Raw genomic sequence first — 25190 nt, 5'->3', positions numbered from 1 at the left:
AATTACGGCTGGAGGGCGAGACACACATGTGGATGTAATGTATGTACATAGGCGTAGACAAAAGGTTTCAGAAGCACACGCATGCTGCATGCAACATGTAGTGATTACCGGTTGCTGTTTCTGTTGCGCCAGTGGAACGCTTATGCTTGGCGGCACGCCACGTATCATCTGAAAGTGACGTGTTTTCTGCGTGGCATGATGTGTGTTTTTGGGGGTGATGTTGGAGTATTGCCGTCCACTTGTTGGCGGTGGCAACATGGGTTCTTGTTGTGTGTTTCTTGTTTGGGAAATTGTGGAGTGGTCGAGTCAGTGCAGTGTGTGTGTGTGTGTGTGTGTGTGTGTGTGCGAGGGGTGAAAGGGGGAGGAACCTTCGGATAGCTGTGCTTGTGCTCTAGTCTGTGCTGGTGGAGTCTTTGTGGAAAGTTGTGACGATTTTGACGTCACAGCAAGCTGGGCAGTTGGATCGTGTTTTGATCTTTATATATATTATATTTGTACAGTAAATATGACAGTCGCTTGGATGCAATGTAGTGCATCTGGATTCGGGGGCATGGAGAGATGTGTGCTAACAGAGTGGTTTGGTAGGAGAAGGAGAACGGATAAACAGCCATGCAGCTTGTGTACCCTATGTCCATTAGGGTAGAAGGATTTGGGATTTGGCCACCGACCCCCCCCCCCCCCCCCCCCCCCTTCTCAAACAGTGTTTGTTCCAGGGACCATCCATTCCAAGTTTTACTATTTTGAAAAAAAATTAAAATAGTTCAACTAGCCGATCTACATTGACACGTTGTGAGCTTGTAGATCGGCTATTTGAACTGTTTTAAATGGGGTTTTTTTAAATAGTAAAAAATGGCAAATAAGTTTAGGGTAAGGCGTGGCGCAAGATATAGCCCTTAGTCTAAGAGTACATAATAACAATGTCTTAACACCATAAATACAATTAATACTTTTGTCTCTCCCCGACACCAAGTTACTGTTTAACCCACGTTGACGTCACAGAGTTTGTTTCTGAGGAAGTTAGTGACAGGCAGCACCCTCAGATGAATTCAGACACCCTGGTGAATACTGCCTTTCTACTTCTCCTCTGTGAAGGTAAATCGTCTCAACTTAATCTGGATGTCAATTGACCATCCTAGCAGGAAATATTACACATGTTTGATGATATGTTGGCATGCTTTGTATAGTCACATTGTATAATATGACATGACATGAAATTATGAAATACTGGAACTGCTAAGATAATGTCATTTTAAATGAATACGATGAATGAACTATTAAGGATGAAAACGTTAAGTTGTATTGCTTTTTATCAAAACATGGAGCTGTGTCGTGTAGACTATTGTCTGCAGGGAAGGAAGCTCTGCTTCAAATGACTGCAGGACTTAGAGGTTGTGGTTGTGTGATGTCTCTGAGAGATTGATGCCATGTCAGAGTTGTGTCTGTCACTGTAGTGTACAGTATTGTACTTTTCAGGCCACGACCCCCAAAATAAACATCATTTGTTCTGCGGACCCCGTACCCTGACAAGCACTTGTGGGAATGAGACATTTGATTTTGTTTGACTTAACTGGTTCCACAATCACCGATAGATATTGTGAAACTAGCAGATCTGAAAGCTCACTAAGCATTGCAACACGACATAGGCCTATTTTTAGGTAGGGAGTATTTGGCAATCTGGTCCATGTTTTACTATTTTTATAGTATACAGTAGGTTGTTGATTAAAAAAGGGCTGCCGCGTTCTACAGATATATTGTACTCTAGATTCATATCCATTTAAGCTTGTAGCACTGTGTGTGTACTCACCCAGCAATTAATTCCTACAGTAAGACTTGGAGTCAGATATATTGTACTCTAGATTCATATCCATTTAAACTTGAAGCACTGTGTGTGTACTCACCCAGCAATTAATTCCTACAGTAAGACTTGGAGTCAGATATATTGTACTCTAGATTCATATCCATTCGAAGATTCTGGCAGAAAGGTTTCTATGCCGACGAGGTCAGTCTGCAGACCTTGCACGGATAGGATAGGACCGGCTCTGTATTTGGAATACATGAAATGTACAGTAACATCCATGGCTGAGGGAAGTAGGGGTGCTGGGGGGGCTGGAGCACCCCCTCCCCCCAGGCACAGCCCCCCCTCGGACAGGAGGGGAAAAATAATAATACTTTTAATCAAAACAGATTTCTGTTACTATAGGCCTAATAAATATGCTGTATAACAGTATCGGCGCCTTATCCTGGTTAATTGCCTGTGTAAGTTTGCTCATGCGTGTGGAGAGGGAAAGTAAAAGCCACTTTTCTGCGTGAAAATGCGCGTGCACGAGGCGTGTGCACGTGCATTTTGCGCGCACCCCCTACTAAACATTCAGCCCCTCCTATACTGTAAATATCTTCCCACGGCCCTGGTAACATCTGTCGCCAGGCATGCAGGGATACGCCCGTCCTGAATATAGTCTCTCTGTATAAAAGGTCTTATTTCTATTCTTAATGAATTAAGTTAATTCACACATAGAAATGCAATCAAGACTTTGGATATTTTAGCTCCAGCTCACTGACAATCTTTAATCATAAGGCCACACCCATTTTCATTAATAAGCACAATATAATATAAGAACAACCCCTCAATATATTAATGCCTACTAATACCTTATTTCAATGATCGCTACCCTAATTATAATGCATGCCAGTTGGTGTGGTTCCGGTTTTGGTATTCATGATCTACTACTATTTTAGAACAAGGGTGTTTTAAATTAGAAAAAAAAAAAAAAGTAGTCACTAGTTTCATAGCCTGGAACTCACCTATGCTTTCTATGGCATAGGCAGCTCCCGGCAGGATCCGCCGGCAGAAACTGTGCACAGCAGCTGGACATGAGACTAATTAATTAGAGCGACAGAGAGAGAGAGGAGTGTGTGTGTGTGTGTGTACGGTGTGCGTGTGTGCATCAATTTAACAAAGGTGCAGACGATCAGAAATCAGCAGAGAGTGATCGACGTTTGCGCTACTCTATGCTGAAGTGGACTCGGACCCAGACTTTTTTTTTCTCCCTGTAAATAAAAATGTCTGGGTTTCCGAGGCTACTAGTTTAATTAGCATGCCCTTGTGGCCTCACTATTCTCCCATACATTAATGCATTACTTTACTTTACTGCCTTTTTACCTCAAAGTTACTGTTGCAATCAATGAATACTATTTTCTAAAATGACATGTTTAGTTCCTACGGCCTTTAACAGCTACTATGGCTCTCTGCTGCACGTTTCCTTAGCAACCTGCCTAGATACGAGCCCCTTGTTTCCTGTCTAGTTTCCTGTCTTCAGAATCTTTCTCACTGCTGCTACAGTATCAGTTCCCCTTTCTCTCCCTCACTGACAACTAAGCACAAGCTCTTTTAATCTTTTATAAACCACTGTAGGCTTAATTCCTAGTGAGGCCTGTACTTTGAATAGTCCCGACTCATACAAATTGATCAGGCTTGCCGACAGATCACAGACATTCTAGGGATATTAACTTAGAAACTGAGAATATTCATCCAATATTCAAACATGTATTCACCAAAACCTACTTACAGTTAGTTGATTTAAAATGTATTTATGTGTGCTTGTGCTCCGGACAAGTGACTTTTTTGCCCGGACAAGTGAATGGGAACTGTACTTAAGTGCCTCAAAACGTTAATGTCAAGCCCTGGCATGTAGTAGAGTCATAAACGGATGTTCTGTGACCATCCTCTGGGAAGTATGTTTTGATGATTGATTTGACCTCTAAGGACCCTTTATAAAGGATTTCCATCCAGATGACGTAGAAGCATGTATGAAGACACTTTTTTCATACAAGTCAACCATGAGGATTCCAAATCTGACACCATTTTAATCATAAGACCTTGTTTTGGCCCCAAAATTCAAGATGGCCGCCATCCAGTAAAGAGAAAATATAACTTTTGAATAGGAAAGTAATTTATTTGGGGTTTGAATTTTTTACAGACACAAAACACATGTGTCAGAGCATTTGTGTCACTGGTTTCTGAATCATCAGATTCAGATGACTCCACCCTCCTCTTCTGTGCATCATCCTCCTCCTCCTCACTCTCAACTTCCTTGTACTCTTCAACTGGCCCTGGTGCAGGTCGCATGTGGCGGACAGGACAACAGCGACCACCCACTAACTCCCAACCATGTCCAAGTGTCCATGGGTGGTGCTTCAGTGTGGGGTGGAGCACTATAGATATACGCCAAGTTGGTGCGGAGGCAGTGTTGGAGTAGGCTATCTGCATCTGGAGGGAGATGGATAAATTATGTTTTGTCATTGTCTTCCACTTGGCAGCAGATCACCTGTCTTGTTTATGCAGTTCTATATGAAGTTCTACCTCCTTCTCAAGGTCAAGGCTATCTCCACCTTGAAAGCTTCTGCCGTGCCACAGAGCTCTTTGCTACCTTGTCATACACTGATTATTTCCCTTTGCCATAGAAACCGGAGTTGACATCACAGCCTGTAAAACAGTGTAGCTGCACAATGCAGTCTGCCATCTCTTCTGTCAGCAGGCTACGACAGAGGTCTCTTTGTTTCTCTTGATGCATATCTACAGTATGCATATCAATCTAAGCTAAAAAGGAGCATGACCCAAAAGTAAATTGCAATAGTAATCATTCAAGGTTTTTTATGATCCTTAGGGTCATCCAAATAACATATAAAAAATTGTGAATTATATACATTTTGGAAAGGATCATGGTAAATTCAGGGGTTGAAGGTTTGGTATCATTAACATCCTATTAAGGCAAAAATGTCCAATTTAAATTATGCTTTAAGTAGCATTTAACGTGTCAAACTAGGGGTTATTCATGATTCTGAATCAGTTGCAAGCATTAGTTATGCACAAAAAACACTCCTTGGGCTAAAAACGGCCACAGCCACTTAGCCTTAATGTGCCCAATGTGCCCAAATGTGCTGACCTCATCACATTTGTGATGATGGCTATGGCCGTTTTTAGCCCAAGGAGAAAACTAATGCTTGCAATGGATTCTGAATCATGAATAACCCCTAGTTTGACACATTACATGCAACTTAAAGCATAATTAAAATTAGACATTTTCGCCTTATAGGATGTTAATGATACCCAACTTTCAAACCCTGAATTTACTGTGATCCAAAATGTATATAATTCACAATTTTAATATGTTATTTGGATGACTCTAAGATCATAAAAAAAACCTTGAATAATTACTATTGCAATTTCTTTTGGGACAAATCTTAGATTGACTGGCCTAATACAGTAGCATTCCAGGGAGATGGCCGATGCTGCGACATAGACATCAGTATAAACTGCAAACATTTGGCCTTTTTAACGTTGATTTGGCCTGTTTTAAGTTAACGATTTTTAATATTTAGTTGCCCCAAAAAAAGAAAAACATTATCATGACAGCACTCCTAGTGTAGGCTAACAGTGGATCGTTTTGTTCCTCTCTCTCTCTATCTCTCTCTCTCTATCTATCTCTCTTTCTTTCTTTCTCTCTCTCTCTCTCTCTCTCCCCCCACCCACCCCCCTCTCTCTCCTCTCTCTCTCTCTTTTTCTCTCTCGCGCACACACACACAAGTTCACAACACACACACACACTCGTTTTGTTCCTCTCTCTCTCTCTCTCTCTCTCTCCCCCCACCCGCCCCCCTCTCTCTCTGCCGACTGCCGCTCTCTCTCTTTTTCTCTCTCGCACACACACACACACACACACACACACACACACACACACACACACACACACACAAGCTCACAACACACACACACACACACACACACACACACACACACAGACACACACACAGACACACGGAGGAGTTAACTTTGTCCCCGCACCGTTCCTCAATCCTCACGCACGAGATGAACTGATACTCACTCACTTCACGTTGTGGAGGCTATTTTCTTCCATGACCAATATTTCGAAGCAATGTTTACTAGGCTACTACTCTTTACTCTTCTCACTCTCTGTTGTAGCCAGTGTGCTGTGTGTTTACTGTTTATTTCCCCCCGTGCGTCATGGTGCGTGAGAGAAATGCATGAGAATTGGCAGCCCTGATTAGTAAAAGCATTTATAGCACCTTTATCCAAGGTGCTTTACAATGATTGTGCATTACAATGATGGCGGACGAAAACATGCAAGGCAATGCAATTAGGGGTTCAGCGTCTTGCCACTTTTTTTTAAGGGACCAAGCCCGAAGGGGGTGCACACGCTTATCCGACACACCAAAAGTCTGACATGCACAAATCACACGTTGCTCCCGACATGCATTGCATCCCACATGCCTGTACCCGTCCGAAGGTACAATTAGTCCGGCAGGGGGGTGTGGTTTGGAAATTTTGGTATATAGTTTTTGTATTGGCCTATATTGACTATACATATACATTCATGAATGCACTATCTAGACTAGGCTGTCAGTATTGAGCTTTTTGTGCTATCTCTTGGTAGAGTGTTAATTCAAAGGTGGTTGTATATTGTGTCTCCCTGCTCTTCTTTTGAGACATTCAGATTCTTTGTCAAAGGTCATGTCTCACCTCTGACACACATTGTGACCTGATGGTCAAGAGCTGCCATAATTCAAATGAAATGGCAAATACAAAAAGTCAATTTGAAATAAGATAAATGCTTTTTCATTTTCAGGTCATTAATGCATTTCATGAGACAAAAATAAATCTAAAATGCAATAGCATTTACATTTAGATGTGCTCATTCTATGACACAATTAAAAGATCATTTGATTTTCAATTTTCAAAAAATGCCCAGCGAATTAGTGGGCAATATTACAATGAAAATGCAATTTAGAAAGAGAAAGAGAAATGCTTTTTAACCTTCAGATATTGAACGCATTTAAGTGAAAATATAATTTCACTTAAATTTCAATAACATTTCATCTCTAGGTGTGCTCATTCTATGACAGAATGAAAAAGCCAAAGCAATTTACATTGAATTTGCATTTTCAAATTGGCGTGTGTACGACTTGAAAATGAAAATGCAATGTGATTTGCTTTTGCTTTTTCATTCGGTCATAGAATGAAGATGGAGATGAAGCAAAAGCAAATCACATTGCATTTTCATTTTCAAATTGGCGTGTGTACGATTTGAAAAGGAAAATGCAATGTGATTTGCTTTTGCTTCATCTCCAAGTGTGCTCACTCTATGACCAAATGAAAAAGCAAAAGTAAATCGCATTGCATTTGCATTTTCAAATAGTACACACGCCAATTTGAAAATTAAAATGCAATGTTATTTGCTTTTGCTTTTTCATTCTGTCATAGAATGAGCAAAAATGGTAAATGGTGCATTTATATAGGGCCTTTATCCAAGGCACTTTACATAGATGTGCATTACATTCACCCATTCACACACATATTCATACACCGATGGCAGCGGAAACCATGCAAGGCACCAACCAGCACATCAGGAGCAATTAGGGGTTCAGTGTCTTGCTCAAGGACACTTCGACACTAACTCTGGGGGAGCCCGGGTTCGAACTGGGTTGCCATCCAGCCACTCTACCCCTGACCACCGCCACCCCTGGAGCACACCTGGAGATGAAATGTAAATGCTATTGCATTATATTTTCACTTAAATGTGTTCATTATCTGAAGGTTAAAAAGCATTTCTCTTATTTCATTTGAATTGTCTAAATTGCATTTTCATTTTAATTATTGCCCACTAATTTGCCGGCATTTAAAAAAATAAATAAATTCAAATGATATTTTATTTATAATTTCAATAGAGGGTATGCATCATCAAACCAAGAAGTTATGCAGGAACGCCTACTAAGTGGCAAAAAACCACTTTCTGGCCTTGACAGCCCAGACATCCACACAGAAAAGTCATATCAGATTGCATTAAACAACATTAAACAATGTTAAACTCACTTTGCATGTTGCTTTGCCACTCGATTCGCCACTCGATGTGCCATTCACTTTAAGCATGCGCATACTCTCTATTGTGTCATAGAATGAGCACATCTGTAGATTAAATGTAAATTAAATAATATTGCATTTTAGATTTATTTTTGTCCCAAGAAATGCATTAATGACGTGAAAATGAAAAAGCATTTCTCTTATTTCAATTGACTTTTTGTATTTGCCATTTCAATTGAATTTTGGCAGCTTTATGCCTCCATATGATTCAACGTATCCCCTGAGCAAGCAGCCTGGCTCTATTAGCTCAATGGTAAAAATGTCAGCACAATTGCTCAGTAAACCGGGTTAAAATGTGGGTGTAGAAAAGAGAAGTTAAATAGTGCAGCAAGAATGACACTCACTTAGTTTCAACCCAAGGAAAGACAATTCATTTATTTGTTGAACAGAATAATGCGGGTGTAATTCAGATTTCAGGTAATGGTTTATCAATGAAATAACCAATTAGAATTGAATCAGCAGTTTATCATTAGGACACGAAAGAAATAACTGCTGAAAATGGGGCTTTGCATTTTTTTAACCACACGCACGCACGCACGCACGCACGCACGCACGCACGCACGCACGCACGCACGCACGCACGCACACACACACACACACACACACACACACTGTAAGCACACCCACTCGCGTGCGCGCGCGCGCACACACACACACACACACACACACACACACACACACACATACACATACACATACACATACACATACACATACACACACACACGTGATCCTGGAGAAACTGAAGGTTCCTCAGATTAGGTAAACATCTTCAACCTTTGTCCTCAGATGATGACACACATCATGTGTTTTACACATATAGCCTACAGTAACATGAAACTAAACTGAAAACTCATATGACGCCTGTTCAGATAACAATAGAAGTTTGAAATAAGTAAGGATTAATTAAATTATGTAAAAAATTCCAGCATCGAGTATCAGAAATATTGTGAATTATTTCAGGAACAGTTGCATATTAAAATTGAAAATTACGCACAAAATGATGAATGTGTCTATATCCTCATTCAAAGTATTTAAATCTGTTATAATCTCAGCCAAAACATTGTTTTAATTTTAAACCATGCTTGTCAAACTCATTTTGGGGTGGGGCTCACATTGGTCAATGTGGGCTTCACTGGCTTACACAGCTGTCACTTGGCTTTGCTTTTCTTCCTGTTGTCTCAGTCACTACTACAGTACACTACAGTATATCACTTAACACATTGAGTTTATTATTAAGAATAGCTACTTTCATTATTGACTTCCATTATTGGTATTTTATTACAGTTGTAGCCTACAATATATTTGGTATGGTAGTTTTGTTAAAGCGCCAATAAACCATTTGAACATATAACAATTCAATTCCAAATAGGCTACTGTACGTCTCGACTTTTTTCATAATTAGTAAATGGCTACACAACCTTTTGTTTTATGCAGGCGATTAGAATACATTTTTGACTGTAGTATTATTATTATTATTATTGGTGCTGTTCCAGTTCATTTGTAAAGTCCAGAGTGAATGTCACTGTGACGGTTGTTATACTTACTTTGATCTACAGCCCAAACCATCAAATCAAATCAAACTTTATTTATAAAGCACATTTAAAACAATCGAAATTGACCAAAGTGCTGTACAGGATGAGACAAAAACATCAACAATTTATACCACAACAACAAAAACAAAAACATCAGTAATTAATGCCACAATAACGAAAGTGCAATAAAACAAAACAAACATTAGGTGCGATTAAAAGCCAAAGAATAAAAATGTGTTTTAAGAAGTGATTTAAAAGACTCAACAGAGTTTGCATTTTTTATATTGAAGGGCAGACTATTCCAGAGCCTAGGAGCAGCAGAGGCAAAGGCACGGTCGCCCCTACTCCATGAGGTTCGTTTTGTGAGCTTCCAGGAGCAGCTTGTCTGTTGACCTCAGTGCCCTTTGTGGGGTGTAAGGGACGAGAAGTTCCGTTAAATAAGAGGGGGCTAGGCCGTGCAGGGATTTATAAGTAAATAAAATAATCTTAAAATCTATTCTAAAAATGACAGGGAGCCAGTGAAGTTCAGCTAAAACTGGTGTTATATGTTCTCGTTTTTTTGTGCCGGTGAAAACCATACTACAGTGTACCCATGAGTCAACCGTTCTGGTACTGTACAAAGGTGTGTGTGTGTGTGTGTGTGTGTGTGTGTGTGTGTGTGTGTGTGTGTGTGTGTGTGTGTGTGTGTGTGTGTGTGTGTCTGTGTGTGTGTGTTTGTGCGTGAGTGTGCAAATTCCTTGTGCCTTTAGTGGTTGGTGCCTTGCATGGTTTCCTCCACCATTGATGTGAATGAGAAGTACATTGTAAAGTGCTTCGGAGGAAGGTGCTATATAAATGCAGTCCCATTTAGATACATAGTATAGAGGTTGGGGCCTCTAAATCTAGTAAGACCTATGCCTGATATATCTTAGTGGAGCACCAAAAATAGTCGATTTACAAGCTTGTAGATCTGCTATATTCGGCATCAGTTTAAGGGTTTGAAATGACAAAATAATGTGATTGTTGGCATTTTGTCTTGCACTGATTGGTCAGCTACCTGGTCAGTTGTTAGGTATCATTCTAAAGGCTCAGCAGATCTCACCCTCTCTAGCTGGGATTGGATGGATGGGGAGAGAGTGATAAGCTTGTTCTGTATTGGTCGGTCTCTCTTTCACGCACACTCACACGCACGCTCACACCAGGGTTGGGATTCGGAACCGGGTCCGTTTCAGACCCGGTTCCGACAATCTGAATTAATTAATCTGAACATTAAAGACACAACATTTGTCACCACGACAATATCATTATTGCAATCTGTACTGTATATTTAATATACAGTACAAATTGCAATATACAGTACAAATTGCAACAATTATATTGTTGTGGTGGCTAGCTGCTGGTGGTGGTGGTGGTGAAGTTTAAATAATAGTGCCACCTCATAATTTGTAAAGTGCAATTACAATAACTGAATTTGTGTTTATTATGTACTTGGTTAGGTTATTAGTTAGAATATAAGCATAATGTATGTCAGAGAAATAGGGGGAACAATATATTAGGAACCGTTAAGGGAACCGTTAGGAACCGGAACCGTTAAGAGGGATCCGGTAAGGAAGCGTTAACATCGAACAAATCCCAGCCCTAGCTCACGCACGCACGCACGCACGCACGCACGCACGCACGCACGCACGCACGCACGCACACACACACACAGTTTCCTCAGTAATGACATGGACACCTCTTTCCACAGCAGTGTGAAGAGATGGAGTCCAGAGTGGATGAAGTTAATCCTGGAGAAACTGCAGGTTCCTCAGAGCAGGTAAACATCTTCAATGTTTGTCCTCAGACAGCTTTCAGATGACCACACACATCATGACTGTAGCTTTACTGTCTGTGTTTTACACATACAGGTTTGGATATTATATTGGATATTCATAAATGTTTCTGCATTAAAAATAGAAAAGCATAGTACAGCATATTGCAATGGGTCTGGTCCACAAGATTCGATACACCACCAAGATACACCTGTCTAAATACTTCCTTAATGTCAACATAGTCGACACCCACATCACCAGAGGGAGTTCAACAAACCATGTGCAACCCAGATTCGGCACAAACAAGGGACTCATTTCGCTCCTATGCCACCAACATGTGGAACGCCTTACCAACAGTCATTAAGACATGCAAATCCCTTGACTCCATCAAAACCGCTCTCAAAAGGCACCTATGGGTGGCTGCAATTAGAAACTGGACCCCGTAAAATCTGATTCCTCCACCCACCCCAGTTTCCCCTCACTGTATATGTTTTTTCCCCCTTTTTTCCCCTTTTTTACCATTTGTATGTCTCTAAATGTTTTGATGAAATGAAAATGTTGGGCCCTAATACCCTAAGTGTAGTGCTTTATGGTGTTGTCCGCTCAGAGTTAACAGTATTGTATTGTGTTGTGCTTGAAATGTACTGTAATTCTGCAAACTGTTAATACATATTTCAATCAATCAATCAATCAATCAATCAATCAATCAATCAAAAACAACAAATGGGATATTACTAGTCTACAGGTATATAAAATATAGCACCAAAAATGCAGGTGGTTGGTTGTAGGTGTAATTGGCAGCCCTGATTAGTAAAAGCATTTATAGCACCTTTATCCAAGGTGCTTTACAATGATTGTGCATTACATTCACGCATTAATTTCACACACACACATTCATACACCGATGGCAGACGAAAACATGCAAGGCAATGCAATTAGGGGTTCAGCGTCTTGCCACTTTGTTTTAAGGGACCAAGCCCGAAGGGGGTGCACACGCTTATCCGACACACCAAAAGTCTGACATATCACAAATCACACGTTGCTCCCGACATGCATTGCATCCCGCATGTCTGTACCCGTCCGAAGGGACAATTAGTCCGGCAGCCGGGGGTGTGGTTTGGAAATTTTGGTATATAGTTTTTTGTATTGGCCTATATTGTCTATACATATACATTAATGAATGCACTATCTAGACTAGGCTGTCAGTATTGAGCTTTTTGTGCTAAATAAAATGGTATGGCTATCTCTTGGTAGAGTGTTAATTCAAAGGTGGTTGTATATTGTGTCTCCCTGCTCTTCTTTTGAGACATTCAGATTCTTTGTCAAAGGTCATGTCTCACCTCTGACACACATTGTGACCTGATGGTCAAGAGCTGCCACAATTCAAATTAAATGGCAAATACAAAAGGTCAATTTGAAATAAGATAAATGCTTTTTCATTTTCAGGTCATTAATGCATTTCATGAGACAAAAATAAATCTAAAATGCAATAGCATTTACATTTAGATGTGCTCATTCTATGACACAATTAAAAGATCATTTGATTTTCAATTTTCAAAAAATGCCCAGCGAATTAGTGGGCAATATTACAATGAAAATGCAATTTAGAAAGAGAAAGAGAAAGGCTTTTTAACCTTCAGATATTGAACGCATTTAAGTGAAAATATAATTTCACTTAAATTTCAATAACATTTCATCTCTAGGTGTGCTCATTCTACGACAGAATGAAAAAGCCAAAGCAATTTACTTTGAATTTGCATTTTCAAATTGGCGTGTGTACGACTTGAAAATGAAAATGCAATGTGATTTGCTTTTGCTTTTTCATTCGGTCATAGAATGAAGATGGAGATGAAGCAAAAGCAAATCACATTGCATTTTCATTTTCAAATTGGCGTGTGTACGATTTGAAAAGGAAAATGCAATGTGATTTGCTTTTGCTTCATCTCCAAGTGTGCTCACTCTATGACCAAATGAAAAAGCAAAAGTAAATCGCATTGCATTTGCATTTTCAAATAGTACACACGCCAATTTGAAAATTAAAATGCAATGTTATTTGCTTTTGCTTTTTCATTCTGTCATAGAATGAGCAAAAATGGTAAATGGTGCATTTATATAGGGCCTTTATCCAAGGCGCTTTACATAGATGTGCATTACATTCACCCATTCACACACATATTCATACACCGATGGCAGCGGAAACCATGCAAGGCACCAACCAGCACATCAGGAGCAATTAGGGGTTCAGTGTCTTGCTCAAGGACACATCGACACTAACTCTGGGGGAGCCCGGGTTCGAACTGGCAACCGCAAGGTTGCCATCCAGCCACTCTACCCCTGAGCCACCGCCACCCCTGGAGCACACCTGGAGATGAAATGTAAATGCTATTGCATTATATTTTCACTTAAATGTGTTCATTATCTGAAGGTTAAAAAGCATTTCTCTTATTTCATTTGAATTGTCTAAATTGCATTTTCATTTTAATTATTGCCCACTAATTAGCTGGCATTTTTTTTAAAGTGGCAAAAAACTACTTTCTGGCCTTGACAGCCCAGACATCCACACAGAAAAGTCATATCAGATTGCATTAAACAACATTAAACAATGTTAAACTCACTTTGCATGTTGCTTTGCCACTCGATTTGCCACTCGATGTGCCATTCACTTTAAGCATGCGCATACTCTCTATTGTGTCATAGAATGAGCACATCTGTAGATTAAATGTAAATTAAATGCTATTGCATTTTAGATTTATTTTTGTCCCAAGAAATGCATTAATGACGTGAAAATGAAAAAGCATTTCTCTTATTTCAATTGACTTTTTGTATTTGCCATTTCAATTGAATTTTGGCAGCTTTATGCCTCCATAAGATTCAACGTATCCCCTGAGCAAGCAGCCTGGCTCTATTAGCTCAATGGTAAAAATGTCAGCACAATTGCTCAGGAAACCGGGTTAAAATGTGGGTGTAGAAAAGGGAAGTTAAATAGTGCAGCAAGAATGACACTCACTTAGTTTCAACCCAAGGAAAGACAATTCATTTATTTGTTGAACAGAATAATTCGGGTGTAATTCAGATTTCAGGTAATGGTTTATCAATGAATTAACCAATTAGAATTGAATCAGCAGTTTATCATTAGGACACGAAAGAAATAACTGCTGAAAATGGGGCTTTGCATATTTTTTTAACCGCACGCACGCACGCACGCACGCACGCATGCACGCACGCACGCACGCACGCACGCACGCACACACACACACACACATTTTGTAAGCACACACACACACACACACACACACACACACACACACACACATTTTGTAAGCACACACACACACACACACACGCGCGCGCACACACACACACACACACACACACACACACACACACACACACACACACACACACACACACACACATACACACACACACACGTGATCCTGGAGAAACTGAAGGTTCCTCAGATTAGGTAAACATCTTCAACCTTTGTCCTCAGACAGCTTTCAGATGATGACACACATCATGTGTTTTACACATATAAGTAACATGAAACTAAACTGAAAACTCATATGACGCCTGTTCAGATAACAATAGAAGTTTGAAATAAGTAAGGATTAATTAAATTATGTAAAAAATTCCAGCATCGAGTATCAGAAAGATTGTGAATTATTTGAGGAACAGTTACATATTAAAATTGAAAATTACGCACAAAATGATGAATGTGTCTATCCTCATTCAAAGTATTTAAATCTGTTATAATCTCAGCCAAAACATTGTTTTAATTTTAAACCATGCTTGTCAAACTCATTTTGGGGTGGGGCTCACATTGGTCAATGTGGGCTTCACTGGCTTGCACAGCTGTCACTTGGCTTTGCTTTTCTTCCTGTTGTCTCAGTCTTGATTGATTGATTGATTGATAATTTTATTAACAGTTTGCAGAATTACAGTACATTTCAAGCACAAACTCAATACAAAGGCTGTTAACTGTGAGTGGACGACCCAATTAAGCATTACACTTGTTTACAACAGGGTCCACCATGTTCAATTCATCAAAACATTTAGAGACGTACAAATAGACACTTCTATATGGACAAAGAACAGTACAGGAATTCATCATAATGGAGGTAAAAAGGGGAAAGAAGCATATACAGTGAGGGGAAAAAGGGGGGGGCGGTGGGGGGGGATTCAGATTTTACGGGGGCCAGTTTCGAATTGCAGCCATCCGTAGGTGCCCTTTGAGAGCGGTTTTGAAGGAGTCAAGGGATTTGCATGTCTTAATGACTGTTGGTAGGGCGTTCCACATTTTGGTGGCATAGGAGCGAAAATAATTTAGTCCCTTGTTCGTGCCGAATCTGGGTTGTACATGGTTCGTTGCACTCCCTCTGGTGTTGTGGGTGTGGACTTGTGTCACTACTACAGTACACTACAGTATATCACTTAACACATTGAGTTTATTATTAAGAATAGCTACTTTCATTATTGACTTCCATTATTGGTATTTTATTACAGTTGTAGCCTACAATATATTTGGTATGGTAGTTTTGTTAAAGCGCCAATAAACCATTTGAACATATAACAATTCAATTCCAAATAGGCTACTGTACGTCTCGACTTTTTTCATAATTAGTAAATGGCTTTAGTAAATGACCTTTTGTTTTATGCAGGCGATTAGAATACATTTTTGACTGTATTATTATTATTATTATTATTATTATTATTGGTGCTGTTCCAGTTCATTTGTAAAGTCCAGAGTGAATGTCACTGTAACGGTTGTTATACTTATTTGATCTACAGCCCAAACCATCAAATCAAATCAAACTTTATTTATAAAGCACATTTAAAACAATCAAAATTGACCAAAGTGCTGTACAGGGTGAGACAAAAACATCAACAATTTATACCACAACAACAAAAACAAAAACATCAGTAATTAATGCCACAATAACGAAAGTGCAATAAAACAAAACAAACATTAGGTGCGATTAAAAGCCAAATAATAAAAATGTGTTTTAAGAAGTGATTTAAAAGACTCAACAGAGTTTGCATTTTTTATATTGAAGGGCAGACTATTAAATAAAATAATCTTAAAATCTATTCTAAAAATGACAGGGAGCCAGTGAAGTTCAGCTAAAACTGGTGTTATATGTTCTCGTTTTTTTGTGCCGGTGAAAACCATACTACAGTGTACCCATGAGTCAACCGTTCTGGTACTGTACAAAGGTGTGTGTGTGTGTGTGTGTGTGTGTGTGTGTGTGTGTGTGTGTGTGTGTGTGTGTGTGTGTGTGTGTGTGGGTGTGTGTATGCGTGTGTGCGCGTGTGTGTGTGTGTGTGCGTGTGTGCGTGCGTGCGTGAGAGACAATTATTTGTGCCCGCACAGTCTGTCTGTGTGTGTGTGTTTGTGCGTGAGTGTGCAAATTCCTTGTGCCTTTAGTGGTTGGTGCCTTGCATGGTTTCCTCCACCATTGATGTGAATGAGAAGTACATTGTAAAGTGCTTCGGAGGAAGGTGCTATATAAATGCAGTCCCATTTAGATACATAGTATAGAGGTTGGGGCCTCTAAATCTAGTAAGACCTATGCCTGATATATCTTAGTGGAGAACCAAAAATAGTCGATTTACAAGCTTGTAGATCTGCTATATTCGGCATCAGTTTAAGGGTTTGAAATGACAAAATAATGTGATTGTTGGCATTTTGTCTTGCACTGATTGGTCAGCTACCTGGTCAGTTGTTAGGTATCATTCTAAAGGCTCAGCAGATCTCACCCTGTGATAAGCTTGTTCTGTATTGGTCGGTCTCTCTTTCACGCACACTCACACGCACGCTCACACCAGGGTTGGGATTCGGAACCGGGTCCGTTTCAGACCCGGTTCCGACAATCTGAATTAATTAATCTGAACATTAAAGACACAACATTTGTCACCACGACAATATCATTATTGCAATCTGTACTGTATATTTAATATACAGTACAAATTTCAATATACAGTACAAATTGCAACAATATTGTTGTGGTGGCTAGCTGCTGGTGGTGAAGTTTAAATAATAGTGCCACCTCATAATTTGTAAAGTGCAATTACAATAACTGAATTTGTGTTTATTATGTACTTGGTTAGGTTATTAGTTATAATATAAGCATAATGTATGTCAGAGAAATAGGGGGAAAAATATATTAGGAACCGTTAAGGGAACCGTTAAGGGAACCGTTAGGAACCGGAACCGTTAAGAGGGATCCGGTAAGGAAGCGTTAACATCGAACAAATCCCAGCCCTAGCTCACACGCACGCACGCACGCACGCACGCACGCACGCACGCACGCACGCACGCACGCACGCACGCACGCACTCACGCACGCACGCACACACACACACACACACACACACACACACACACACACACACACACACACACACACACACACACACACACACACACACACACACACACACACACACACACACACAGTTTCCTCAGTAATGACATGGACACCTCTTTCCACAGCAGTGTGAAGAGATGGAGTCCAGAGTGGATGAAGTTAATCCTGGAGAAACTGCAGGTTCCTCAGAGCAGGTAAAAATCTTCAATGTTTGTCCTCAGACAGCTTTCAGATGACCACACACATCATGACTGTAGCTTTACTGTCTGTGTTTTACACATACAGGTTTGGATATTATATTGGATATTCATAAATATTTCTGCATTAAAAATAGAAAAGCATAGTACAGCATATTGCAATGGGTCTGGTCCACAAGATTCGATACACCACCAAGATACACCTGTCTAAATACTTCTTTAATGTCAACATAGTCGACACCCACATCACCAGAGGGAGTTCAACAAACCATGTGCAACCCAGATTCTGCACAAACAAGGGACTAATTTCGCTCCTATGCCACCAACATGTGGAACGCCCTACCAACAGTCATTAAGACATGCAAATCCCTTGACTCCATCAAAACCGCTCTCAAAAGGCACCTATGGGTGGCTGCAATTAGAAACTGGACCCCGTAAAATCTGATTCCTCCACCCACCCCCGTTTCCCCTCACTGTATATGTTTTTTCCCCCTTTTTTCCCCTTTTTACCATTTTGAAAATGTTGGGCCCTAATACCCTAAGTGTAGTGCTTTATGGTGTCGTCCGCTCAGAGTTAACAGTATTGTGTTGTGCTTGAAATGTACTGTAATTCTGCAAACTGTTAATACATATTTCAATCAATCAATCAATCAATCAATCAATCAATCAAAAACAACAAATGGGATATTACTAGTCTACAGGTATATAAAATATAGCACCAAAAATGCAGGTGGTTGGTTGTAGGTGTAAAACCACTAATGTAGTGAATACCATACAAGACATGATATTGTTTAATAGTGCTTCAGGGATGATATGATTGAAATAACATGACTTTGTACAACAGGATGCTGTTGTCAGCTTGACTTCAGACAAAAAGAATGCAGAAAAAGGTGAGCTTTATACATAAAGATATACCAAATACACAGTTGTTACACTATGCATGTGAGGATGTAGAAATGCAGATAGCTTTATGTTTCTAAATACATATTGCCTGTGATACATTTAACTCTCTCTTTCTCTTGCAAACAGCCCATTTTGTGATCCAGCACAGGGCAGCGTTTATTCAAAAGGTTTCCATGGTCATGCCTATAGTAGACAGTCTAGGAAAAATGGTCCATCCTGAGCACTATGCCAGGATTAAAGCTGAGAAGACAACCATGGACCAAATGAGGGAACTGTACACAGGCGGGATAGATAAAGGTGGACCTCGTATCAGAGCAGCGTTTTACAGTGCCCTTGAACAACATGTGCCCCACCTGCTGGTGAGCCTTGGTAAGAACACATGTACAACTAAATTATTATTATTTTTTACAACCTCAATATTATTCATAGTAGCAGTCCCATAGAGTGGACACGTTTGGGCCAGAATGGCTTTCCTCAGCTACTATCAGGACCACCTGCTATCAACAAGGAGCAATTGGTTATGCATTATCATATTCAACAATATTGCATCAATATGTCTTAAAGATGGAGTGCCACAATTTTTGTATTTTTCCAGTTTTTCATGTGTCTATGAGGTGACAGTAGGGGAGAGCCGCCAAATGCATAAAATGTTACACCTGGAGTATATGTGGGCTACAATTATTTTCTTTGATGTTGGTGAATACAAATCCACATGGATGTCTTCATGCTTATGTTCTTCATTAGTTTGCATCGTGTTTATACGGAATGCACGTTCATTCTGGTCTGTAAGCAACGCCAAAGAACAACTTGCAAAAGTGGGTCAATTGTAACACACGCCATACCATTATATGTAATATTTACATATTTGACATATTGGCCACAATATTATGTTCAGTCAGCTGTCTTTCATTACAGAGTGTATTCTAAATTAGTTTAGGGTTGTATAACATTGTACAACTCAATCAATCAAACTTTGTTGTGTAATCAATGTATTTTCCCATTGAACTGACTCAAACGCCCAAACTGGTACACACGGTACTATTTAATAATTCCCTTATGTTTGATACATTTTCTTATCACATCCATGGTATGAAAACAATGTTAAGGAGTTGCTTCAATGAAATATAATTGCTTTAAGCTGAAAACGATATGTTTAATGATGTTTTTTAGCGTTGTTACATTTATCGCGCATGCCGTTACAATTAATCTGCAAATGTAACACTGGAACAGTGTCCACGTTCGGTTTAATAACTCCCGACCTGTTTTATCAATTGAAAAACTTGAAGTGGTTTATGTTAGCAGACATGTGTAGGTCCGTTGCCTAAACATATTACATATGTAGATAAACGGATCTCTGAGTAAAAGAGTGAAATGTGCAAAGTGTTACAACCATGGCGGCTCTCCCCTACTTCATTAGACACCCTGGAGTCGTTTTTATGTGCAATGGTGTATTAACTTTGTATTTAGGGTTTCTTCTTGGAGGCTGAACCCTTGACAGTCAAACGGGCCAATTAAATAAACAGTAATATAGTGACATCACACTATCAGCTCCTCCCCTAACCCCTCCCCCTTTATCATACAACTACAGCTGTGGGTGCGGCTTCAGTTCAGGTGGATCACCACCCATCACCACCCACCAGGCAAACCAGGCATACTTAATGAACTAGTGTACAAATACTGTACACTTTTTGGGAAAAGTTCTTCCTCCTTATATTATAATAATACCTGATGATCATGTTTTGGGGTGGGAAAAAAAATTGTGGCACTCCATCTTTAATGAAATCATACATATACATGGATGTTCATAATGAGAATAATGTAATGCAATGCATTGTCAAGAAAGGAAAACATTCAAAGAAACTTTACAGGCAACTTTACAGATTATTCACCCAGATCCTATTTTAATGAAGTCGAGGACATAATACACATGATGTTGGAGTGTGTTTTGTCACACACATCACAGTACAGAATGTCAGTTCTTCCTGGACTACAATGGACTATACAGCCCTACAGACTATTATACTATAGAACTGGACTACAATGGACTACAGCCCTACAGACTATTATACTATAGAACTGGACTACATTGGACTACAGCCCTACAGACTATTATACTATAGAACTGGACTACATTGGACTACAGCCCTACAGACTATTATACTATAGAACTGGACTACAATGGACTACAGCCCTACAGACTATTATACTATAGAACTGGACTACATTGGACTACAGCCCTACAGACTATTATACTATAGAACTGGACTACATTGGACTACAGCCCTACAGACTATTATACTATAGAACTGGACTACAATGGACTACAGCCCTACAGACTATTATACTATAGAACTGGACTACAATGGACTACAGCCCTACAGACTATTATACTATAGAACTGGACTACATTGGACTACAGCCCTACAGACTATTATACTATAGAACTGGACTACAATGGACTACAGCCCTACAGACTATTATACTATAGAACTGGACTACATTGGACTACAGCCCTACAGACTATTATACTATAGAACTGGACTACAATGGACTACAGCCCTACAGACTATTATACTATAGAACTGGACTACAATGTACTACAGCCCTACAGACTATTATACTATAGAACTGGACTACAATGGACTACAGCCCTACAGACTATTATACTATAGAACTGGACTACAATGGACTACAGCCCTACAGACTATTATACTATAGAACTGGACTACAATGGACTACAGCCCTACAGACTATTATACTGGAACATTTGAAAACAATTCTAAGCAAATATATAGTTCAATAAACTACTTTGCAGCCAGATAACGGTTAGTCATTATTAAATATTAAATAAATAAATAAATAACTTTGCGATTTGATTTTAATATTGTGGCGATATATTGCGATATATCTTTTTTGCCCACCTCTACGTCACACCCCTCTCTCTTTCTTGACAACTTGGTACAGTCTGGCTAGGTATTTGACAGTCGAATGGTACGGTACGGCCACACAGTCACGACAGAATGCTGCATCTGATTGCAAGCCCATACATACGCCATCACACACGTGCACACATAGACATGAAAGGGGGCTTCAGCCCCTGCCCTTTTGGCCGTTGGTGAAAAGTGCCCTCTCCAAACCATGGATGCAGCATTTACTAAATTACTATGGTGACAAAAACCTAAATGCCCCCTTAACATGCCGTATGAGTTGCATTGGTGTGGTCTACCTTAAAAAACGTCTTTGTCCCATAGATTATGACAAGAATCCTATTACATGAATGTCATACTGTTATGTCAACTCCTCTTCTTATGCAGGAGCTGTACTTCCATCAGAAGACTCAGCTAACAGTGGTGAGTTATGAAACATTTGATTTAACTGACAACACTAGAGAGCAGTATGAAAGTCACAGCTTTAACATGATGGAGAAAGGAATCCGAGATAAAGTCATTTGAAAAAAGGCTAGAGTGCTATAGAGTCTATATCCTAATAACCCAGAGCTAATCTACAGTATATAGCACATGAGTGTGATCTATCATAAACCACTATAAAGACCAGACCAGGCAACATAGATTTAGGTCATTGGTGCTTAACTGCTGGATTGGATGTGACGTACATTTACGCCAGTGGTGGTGAATGTGTTAATTTCAGTTAGCATTTTCTATATCCCTGTGCCATTCAACATAAATATTATGTTGGCGTATGAACCTATTGTGATTTGTTCATACGGGTTAATTATAGCATATTTGGAAATATATTTACTGGGGAAAAGGTTGACACATTCAATACTTATTTTTACCAGGAACATGTGATAGTTCCACTGGCAATACATGAATGTCTTTGCCCCATAGATAATGACAAGAATCCTAATACATGAATGTTATGTCAACTCACTGAGCTCACTTCATTACTGCTCTTCTCATGCAGGAGCTGTACTTCCATCAGAAGACTCAGCTAACAGTGGTGAGTTATGAAACACCCTAGAGAGCAGTATGCCAGCTTTAACATGATGGAGAGGATGGATGATACACTTTATTTCACACACAACTAGTCCATATGAAACACAGATACAAAACAGACATTAACAACCCAGAGATAGCCTGAGTACCAGCCTGTTTTCACTCTGGGTGAAGAGCAGATTTGTGGAAACTACAGAGGAATAAAGCTGATGAGCCATACAATGAAGTTATGGGAAAGAGTAGTGGAAGCTAGACTAAGGGCAGAGCATTTCTGAGCAGCAGTATGCTTTCATGCCAAGGAAGAGTACTGCAATATTTGCTTTGAGGATGTTGACAGAGAAGTTCAGAGATGTCAGAGGGAGCTGCATTGTATCTTTGTAGATCTGGAGAAAGCATAATTATTATAGTGCAGAGAGAGGAACTGTGGTATTCTCTGAGGAGGTCTGGAGTGACAGAGAAGTACGTTAGAATGGTGCAGGACATGTACAGTATGGAGTAAGACAGTGGTGAGGTGTGCTATGGGTGTGACAGAGGACCTCAAGGTGGAAGTGGGTCTGCATCACGGATCAGCACTGAGCCCCTTCTTGTTCGCCATGGGGATGGACAGGCTGACAGATGAGGTTAGACAGGAATCCCCATGGACCATGATGTTTGCAGATGACATTGTGACCTGTAGTGAGAGCAGTGAGTAGGTAGAGTAAGGGAGTAGACGTGAAGAAGGTGGAGGACTTTTAGTACTTAGGGTCAACATTTCACAGCAACTGAGAGTGCGGAAAAGAGGTGAAGAAACAAATGTAAGCAGGTTGGAATGGGTGGAGAAAAGTGTCAGGTGTGATGTGTGATAGGACTGTATCAGCAAAGAAAAGACAGGAAACAGAGCTGGAGGTAGCAGATACTAAAATGTTGAGGTTCTCTCTATGAGTAATAGTAGAGTCACAAACTAAGGTTCTGTGACCATCCTCTGGGAACAATGTTTTGATGATTGATTTGATCTCTGTGGACCCTTTATAAAAGATTTTGCCCCCAGGTCCCTCGCAAAAATCCTGGCATTTTTGCATTTTTTTGCTAGAGGGCCACATTCAAAATGTCGCCCGGCTTTTTCATACAAGTCAACCATGAGGATTCCACATCAGACACCATTTTAATCATAAGACCTTGTTTTGGACCCCGAAATTCAAGATGGCAGCCATCCAGCAGAGTGAAAACTGAATAGGAGAGTCATTTATTTGGGGTTTGTACATTTTACAGACACAAAACATGTGTCAGAGCATTCTGTGTCACTGGTTTCTGAATCATCAGATTTAGATGACTCCAGCCTCCTCCTCTGTGCATCATCCTCCTCATCCTCCTCACTCTCAACCTCCTCGTCCTCTTCAACTGGCCCTGGTGCAGGTATCACAAAATGCATTCCATTTGCCTTTTTACTGGGAGATCATCTTGTGTACATCACTCTGCTCAAGGCAGAGGACGAAGACAAGTACCATGACATCGTGCCCTTTCTTGGTCCTTTCCATACACATGCAGTGTGTGATGATGAGTGCCATCAACAAGCGCTACAAGGGGAGTGAGCTAGGAGATATACTTGTCGCGGGAGGAGTCATTGCTGAGGGATGTGTTGATTGTGCGCTGAAAGACTGATCTTTGAGGCAATTATAAGTCAGCTGGCCAATGATATCCAACAGAGGAGACGAGAGAATCTTGATATTTCTCTCCCATAGTTGCTGTTCATGCAGCACTGGAGGATGATGCTGATCTCAAGAATCTCATCAGCAACCTTTTCTCCCAATTCAGTGGCAAGGCAGACTACTGGAGGGACTTCCTGTCTATGACAGATGCGCTAATGCAGAATGTGCATGCATCCCATATCTGCAACTGGGAAGAGTATATGTCTGCTCTCTGCGTGTTATATGCTGCCGTGGATGGTAGCATACGACAACAATAAGTATGGAAGGTGGCTGCCTGACTTCTGGGCGATGCTGACAGCTCTCCTTGCTGGTTGCAGGTTGCCTTCCTTCGTACTAACTTCACTCAGTCCATCACAGGTAACCACTATTCTAACATGGCCTGGACATGTGCATTGAATGTACATGAACAAGGGCAGCAAAATTAAGTCATGCTGGCTTCATCCTCCAAAATGAAAATCAGCTGCTGGTGCACTCCAGAAATGTTAACAATGTGGCCCGCATAAGAGCGGCTCACAACACTCTTGCCACCCGAAAAGTTGAACATCTTCTTGCAGGACTGGGTGTTTAGTGAGAATAAGTTTGAGCAAACATTTGACATTTTCCAAGCATGCATGCGTAGAGATGCCCGGCGAGGAACTGAAGGCAAGAGCTGCTGAAATGGAAAGAAGTACTCTCAAAGCAGTGATCAACCTGGTTAAGACAGTCAACTTGCCACGCCCCCCCGAGTTGCTGGAACATTGTGTTGTTGAGGAATGTGTGGCCTTATTCAACCCAAATGGCACATACAGGAAGACAAAGAAGAGCAAGCTCATCCAGA

General features: G+C 40.2%; 1 pseudogene across 1 annotated transcript in view; it reads left to right on the top strand.

Annotated features, from left to right (window-relative positions):
* Window positions 1-24326, top strand: part of LOC306917639 (laminin subunit beta-1-like) — a 54943-nt pseudogene extending 30617 nt beyond the window's left edge. The window contains exons 17-18 of the transcript in view: window positions 23220-23308; window positions 24213-24326. The product of the transcript in view is annotated as a laminin subunit beta-1-like (transcript). The remainder of the gene's footprint in view (window positions 1-23219; window positions 23309-24212) is intronic.
* Window positions 24327-25190: the final 864 nt, after the last annotated feature.

The sequence above is a fragment of the Electrona antarctica genome (assembly GCF_951216825.1).
Source record: "Electrona antarctica genome assembly, chromosome: 24".
Classification (NCBI taxonomy): domain Eukaryota; kingdom Metazoa; phylum Chordata; class Actinopteri; order Myctophiformes; family Myctophidae; genus Electrona; species Electrona antarctica.
This window is presented reverse-complemented; position numbering and strand designations above follow the sequence as displayed.